The following is a 7476-nucleotide window of genomic DNA, read 5'->3' on the forward strand; positions in this document are numbered from 1 at the left end:
TAATACTAACCAAATTTAGTGGAAGGGGTTCAAGGCTTTAGCTGGTAAAATAACGTCGAAAAAGCAGTTAAGTTTACCATTGGAAATTTTATTCTACTCACAAAACATTGTTTATAAATTGCACTATTGATAAAAGGAAATGTTTTAATACAGGATGGTAAAAACCAACTGCGTTCAACAAAAATGTGAACGAATATTCCCTGAATGGGTTTCCAAGTTCTACAATGGATCGAAGGATGACCTATGCCATATCACATCTATAATCTAGGTTTAAATTAAGTTTCACAAAAGAGAAAACTATCAAAATGGTCTACAGTGACCCTCAATTATCTTTAATTACTTATCTAACTCGTCGTAAATTACAGTGGCTGATGTGGCTTCTCAATAACTATATAACAGAAAAATCATCTCGTTTCAGATTTTTACTTCAAGTGGCAAATGTGAACACCATGAGCTTTAATTGACGATCGACACTAGTATTACGCAAAAAAGGGGGTGTAACAGATGAGACTTCTGCAGTTCTGAGTGAAGCTTTATGCGCTGTTATGCGGCATCGCGTGCGTTCATTACCTTGTCGGTGTTCGTCAGGGGGCGGCGGCCGGCGCAGCTCCGCTCACCTCGTTGTCTCGGAAGCAACTCTCTCCTAACTTCTCCTTACTACAGTTTACCGAAGTTGGTTTTAAAAAAAACTATCTGGCTGTGTTTTCATCTGACCAATCAGGGTCTCAATGTTAACCTTAAGCTCCGCCTACAAAAATTCTGTCTATCCAATGAGAATCGTTATACTTTTCATGGTGGGGCAATGTTTTTAAAGTTTGCAACGTATAAGAGACGCGAAAAAGTCTCACGCTAAAACTTGCGGGTGATGTAGCCCTTTTAGTGTTATCGTAAGATCTATACTGTTCTTCTGGAGGGCTCCAGCTTTTAACATGGGCTGGGGGGTGGTCCTGACGTAACAGAGACGCGAAAAAGTCTCACACTAAAACTTGCGGTTGGGGTGGCCCTTTTAGTGTTATCGTAAGATCTATACTGTTCTTCTGGAGGTCTCTAGCTTTTAACATGGGCTGGGGGGTGGTCCTAGCAGTTAGCTGGCGACGTGGGTGTCCGTCCGTCCCTTATCGTAGGGCCTTCCAGCTTGACACGGTTCTGCTCTCGGCTTCTGTTCTCGTTTCTCCCCTCGGAACTGCGTCTGTCTCACGGTGGAAAGGTATGACATGCATGTAGGCATTCTTGTGTTAGTCTGTGGTATTCCATTTGCTCACTCGTTACTCGTATTACTTTGGTTAATTTAATGTCACGAATTATTCGGCGCTATGTGACATACTACTGGATTTGCTTATCATGTCAGGGTTTTCATGGAAGGTGTTGGATTTGCCTGACACCTTACAAGGGTACAAGAGTAGGTCTTCCGCTCCGAAAGTCCATATTCATGACGTTTCAGTGAATGGTTCGCACGCTGACACTAGTTGATCGCCAGTATTGAAATCTGCAGCAATTTGCGGAGGGCTTGCACTTCTGTCACGTTGAACGATTCTCTTCAGTCGCCGCTGGTCCTTTTCTTGCAGAATCTTTTTCTGGCCGCAGCGATGTTTTACCTGGTTCCTGATATTCACGGTACATTCGTGAAATGGACGTACGGGAAAAACTCCGCTTCATCGCTACCTCGAAGATGCTGTGTCCCATCGCTCGTGCGCCGACTATAGCACCACGTTCAAACTCACTTAACTCTTGATAACCTGCTATTGTAGCAGCAGTAACCGATTTAACAACTGCGCCAGACACTTGTCTTATATAAGCGTTCCCGATCGCAGCGCCGTATTCTGCCTGTTTACGTATCTCTGTATTTGAATACGCATGCCTATCCCAGTTTCTTTGGCGCTTCAGTGTATAAACATTAAGGTCGACATGCCCAAGGAGGACACTGTTTCCTATTTTTTCTGAGGAACAGTAGTAATTACATTGGTTAAGTTACAACACCAACCAAAAAGAAGTTCAATAATCGGTAAGACACAAAGCAAACCAAAGCACGTTCAATAATCATTTTTTTTCAGGACAGCGTAATATAGGAACATAAGCAGTACATAAATTTCACAGTAAATGTCTCGTGAAGCTGACGACCATTCTCAGTTATTAAAAATTACGCAGAACGCAATGCGATGTTGTTACTTCACTGCAGTATCCACTTTCACGTACATGCTTCTTTCCGCATGTGACGTTTCAGTTCAGTGCGATCATACAGGGTGTTTCAAAAATGACTGGTATATTTGAAACGGCAATAAAAACTAAACGAGCAGCGATAGAAATACACCGTTTGTTGCAATATGCTTGGGAGAACAGTACATTTTCAGGCAGACAAACTTTCGAAATTACAGTAGTTACAATTTTCAACAACAGATGGCGCTGCAAGTGATGTGAAAGATATAGAAGACAACGCAGTCCGTGGGTGCGCCATTCTGTACGTCGTCTTTCTGCTGTAAGCGTGTGCTGTTCACAACGTGCAAGTGTGCTGTAGACAACATGGTTTATTCCTTAGAACAGAGGATTTTTCTGGTGTTGGAATTCCACCGCCTAGAACACAGTGTTGTTGCAACAAGACGAAGTTTTCAACGGAGGTTTAATGTAACCAAAGGACCGAAAAGCGATACAATAAAGGATCTGTTTGAAAAATTTCAACGGACTGGGAACGTGACGGATGAACGTGCTGGAAAGGTAGGGCGACCGCGTACGGCAACCACAGAGGGCAATGCGCAGCTAGTGCAGCAGGTGATCCAACAGCGGCCTCGGGTTTCCGTTCGCCGTGTTGCAGCTGCGGTCCAAATGACGCCAACGTCCACGTATCGTCTCGTGCGCCAGAGTTTACACCTCTATCCGTACAAAACTCAAATGCGGCAACCCCTCAGCGCCGCTACCATTGCTGCACGAGAGACATTCGCTAACGATATAGTGCACAGGATTGATGACGGCGATATGCATGTGGGCAGCATTTGGTTTACTGACGAAGCTTATTTTTACCTGGACGGCTTCGTCAATAAACAGAACTGGCGCATATGGGGAACCGAAAAGCCCCATGTTGCAGTCCCATCGTCCCTGCATCCTCAAAAAGTACTGGTCTGGGCCGCCATTTCTTCCAAAGGAATCATTGACCCATTTTTCAGATCCGAAACGATTACTGCATCACGCTATCTGGACATTCTTCGTGAATTTGTGGCGGTACAAACTGCCTTAGACGACACTGCGAACACCTCGTGGTTTATGCAAGATGGTGCCTGGCCACATCGCACGGCCGACGTCTTTTATTTCCTGAATGAATATTTCGATGATCGTGTGATTGCTTTGGGCTATCCGAAACATACAGGAGGCGGCGTGGATTGGCCTCCCTATTCGCCAGACATGAACCCCTGTGACTTCTTTCTGTGGGGACACTTGAAAGACCAGGTGTACCGCCAGAATCCAGAAACAATTGAACAGCTGAAGCAGTACATCTCATCTGCATGTGAAGCCATTCCGCCAAACACGTTGTCAAAGGTTTCGGGTAATTTCATTCAGAGACTATACCATATTATTGCTACACATGGTGGATATGTGGAAAATATCGTACTATAGAGTTTCCCAGACCGCAGCGCCATCTGTTGTTGAAAATTGTAACTACTGTAATTTCGAAAGTTTGTCTGCCTGAAAATGTACTGTTGTCCCAAGCATATTGCAACAAACGGTGTATTTCTATCGCTGCTCGTTTAGTTTTTGTTGCCGTTTCAAATATACCGGTCATTTTTGAAACACCCTGTAGCAAGTGTTCTGAGTGCTCAAGTGCTTCAACGGCGGTCAGAGGAACCTTCAAGTAAGTAGAGCATATTGTGTCTGATAGTTTGGATAAATTTCAGGATGAGGGTCTGTGTTAGGAAGCGGCTGCATGTTGAAGTTTTCCATGGAGCGTGTGAAGGTTGAAAGAGGGCGACGAATGTTATTTCGTGCGAAGCAGTAATCAGGGATTCAAGAGGAATGAGGATAGAAATGAGGTTTTTGTCTTTAATTCACATCTCCTATAGGGTTTTCGATTGTATTTAAGGAATTTGAGTAGAGGGGCACTTTTATTAGCTGGTACAGTATGGAAGTGGGACAGAGAAGATAGTCGCAGGAGAGACGAAATGTGTGACGATCTAGGGCTTGTAGGTGATACCTCTTTTACGCAGGAGGGAAAGACAAGGATGCGTGAGAGGGCAACCCAGAGTGGCTATGTCGTTTGTCGATCGACTACATTTATTCAAATAACAACGAATAATATTAAACACAGTAATAATCATGCTCTATCCCAACAAACGACAACCAAAGGGCAAATATGTCAAAAACGTATAACAGAGATATAGACACAACAAAGAACAGCAGCATTTCACATTAGGAAAAAGGTAAAAATGAGGCATCGGGGCCTATTCGCACATTTAGTCTGCACTCGACCAAGCTATGTTGCTAATCGCAGAAACTGCTACAATTAAGCCGGCTGGAGTGGCCGTGCGGTTCTAGGCGCTGCAGTCTGGAACCGCGAGACCGCTCCGGTCGCAGGTTCGAATCCTGCCTCGGGCATGGATGTGTGTGATGTCCTTAGGTTAGTTAGGTTTAACTGGTTCTAAGTTCTAGGGGACTAATGACCTCAGAAGTTGAGTCCCATAGTGCTCAGAGCCATCTCTCTGCTACAATTAATAGTACATAGTACAATCAGTAGTTTCATAAAAGGCAACAAGTTATTTCAGAGTAGCTTTAAGAGTTCCTTATACCAAGAAAAGAAGCGAATATGCTGTTGAAGCAAAATATTTCCCGCAATTATTTTATAATTTTTTAAAAATAAATGGCACTTAAATGCCTCCAGAGGCGTAGAGTAGTCGGCCGCAAGCTGAGGAAGTTAGTGCTGTTAACAAAAGGCACTAAATAAGTGAAGGCCATAGTAGCGGTTTGACAGTTCTAAACGAAACCATTACAAGAACATATCAAAGAGTAGCACCTTATCTTTCCCTCTCGTAACAAAGATCTCTCTATTCAACAAAGGAGAACATGAGAATTAAAGGCAGCCTCAGGTTTTAATCAACTGAGTAGTCACAATTGTGATCAAAGGCTCAGCGACAAATATCTCCGGTAACTGTCAGGCCACCAACCCGTTTGTTGGCGTATATTACAATAAGGCAAGAAGGACCGAGCTTACCTGGACAGAACTGGAATTAAGCAGATTCTAAAGCCCATTAGCAGCTTACACAACAATTCAAGCAAGGAAATCTATAACACAATTTGCATACGTATTAAACATAAAAAGTTTAAATCCACTTCCCCACAAAAAAGGCAACAGCTACAATAACCAGTAGCAGCAAATACAACTAGTAAATTTAATTCACTTTAGACTCAGATGCTCATATGGCTAGTTAAACTTTTCAGTTCAATCAGAATGTCACGTAGCCAACCTCAAGAAAACTCTGACAGTATTTGAGAAATCCATAACACTTGCTTCTTTCATAGTTCATTGTTTCACATGACTTGCGATAATGTATTTCATTCTCTTTTTTTCATTTCTGTTGATTATGATGTAGCATGTTCTTCTATATTTGCTTGTTTTCTGTGACTTTGCCTTCGAGATTTGTATATTTACCTCCTTGGACTCACTGTCTTAATGCATCATGAAGGTAGCCTGCTGGTAGCTGAGGAATATTTAACACAAACGGAAACGTCTTTGGCTGGTAGCAATACACTATTCATCTGGGAAGTTCCAGTTCCAGCAAATAAAACATGCCGAAACTGGCGTGTGTGCTTGCAGTGTTCTAAAAGTAAGTGCATCCACAAATTTGAACAGAAAAAGGGACTTAAGGGAAACAATGCACTCCGTCTTCAAGCCACAAGTGGCCCATGGGGACCATCCGACCGCCGTGTCATCCCCAGTTGAGGATGCGGATAGGAGGGGCGTGTGGTCAGCACACGGCTCTCCCGGCCGTTATGATGGTTTTCTTTGACCGGAGCCGCTACTATTCGGTCGAGTAGCTCCTCAGTTGGCATCATGAAGCTGAGTGCACCCCGAAAAATGGCAACAGCGCATGGCGGCTGGATGGTCACCCATCCAAGTGCCGGCCACGCCCGACAGCGCTTAACTTCGGTGATCTCACGGGAACCGGTGTATCCACTGCGGCAAGGGAAACAATGGAAAAGCCAGTCTGGTTGATCAGAAGGAAATGTGAAGTCTGCTCCTGTCTGCGAGTCCAAAATAGCAACTTGGGATTCCCGTACTGGTCCCAACGCCTCGAGCAGCTCACCATGTGATATACTTTGCTGGCTAATAAAAAGTACAACATCATGCACCCGGCATGCGACAAACGTGAAATAGTCATAAAGCGTACCATGCCTTTGGATATGCAAATGATTAGCATTTCAGGGCTGCCACATAAAGTGTCCCCAGATATATAGTCTTTCACTATATAAACTGAAGTCGCTTGTTTGTGTCTGTCTGTATATGCAGACTAACCTCAGGATCTGCTGTAGTGATTTTGATGTGGTTTTGACTAATAAATACACTGATTCACGAAGAAGGTTTCTGTATATGAGTTATAAATATTTCGAACAAATTTTCTGAATTATGAATAATTAAAGTTAAGTTATGAAAACGGTGCCATTGTTGCCTAGCAAACACCCGCCATAACGCGACAGAGCGACAGCGTCGCGAGAACGCACAAGATGTGATGCAATTTGCATCTGATGTGGTGGTCTGGTGGTAATGTGTATGGCTAGCAGTTGAGAGGTTGTAGAATCGAGCCCTGGCTTGCTTTATCTTTAACACTCTGCCTCTTAACCTAGCGCTTACCTCTTAATGAGGTCGAGAGTGACCAGAAACCAAACATAGCTTGGATTCCACGTTACACTGTAGCTCCCCTTTTCCCTGCTGGAAACGTTTTCAAACAGCAATTGAGAGATATATACCACATAAATTAATAAGTGATGGTACTGATCCCCCATGGTACACAAAACGGGTCAGATCGTTGTTGCAGAAGCGACGAAAAACGCATGCCAAATTTAAAAGAACCCAAAATCTCCAAGATTGGCAAAGTTCTACAGAAGTTCGAAATATAGCGCGTACTTCAATGCGAGATGCTTTTAATAATTTCCACAACGAAATTCTGTCTCGAAATCTGGCAGAAAACCCAAAGAGATTCTGGTCATACATAAAGCACACCAGTGGCAAGGCGCAATCAATACCTTCACTGAGCGATAACAACGGTGAAGTCACTGATCACAGTGCCATTAAAGCAGAGTTATTAAACACGGTTTTCCGAAACTCCTTCTCCAAAGAAGACGAAGTAAATATTCCAGAATTCCAATCAAGAACCAAAATGAGAAACATAGAAGTAGATATCCTCGGTGTAACAAAGCAGCTTAAATCACTTAATAAAGGAAAGGCCTCCGATCCAGATTGTATACCAGTCAGGTTCCTCTCGGAGTATGCTGATAAAA

The sequence above is a fragment of the Schistocerca americana genome, chromosome 11, assembly GCF_021461395.2.
Source record: "Schistocerca americana isolate TAMUIC-IGC-003095 chromosome 11, iqSchAmer2.1, whole genome shotgun sequence".
NCBI classification, from domain to species: Eukaryota; Metazoa; Arthropoda; class Insecta; order Orthoptera; family Acrididae; genus Schistocerca; species Schistocerca americana.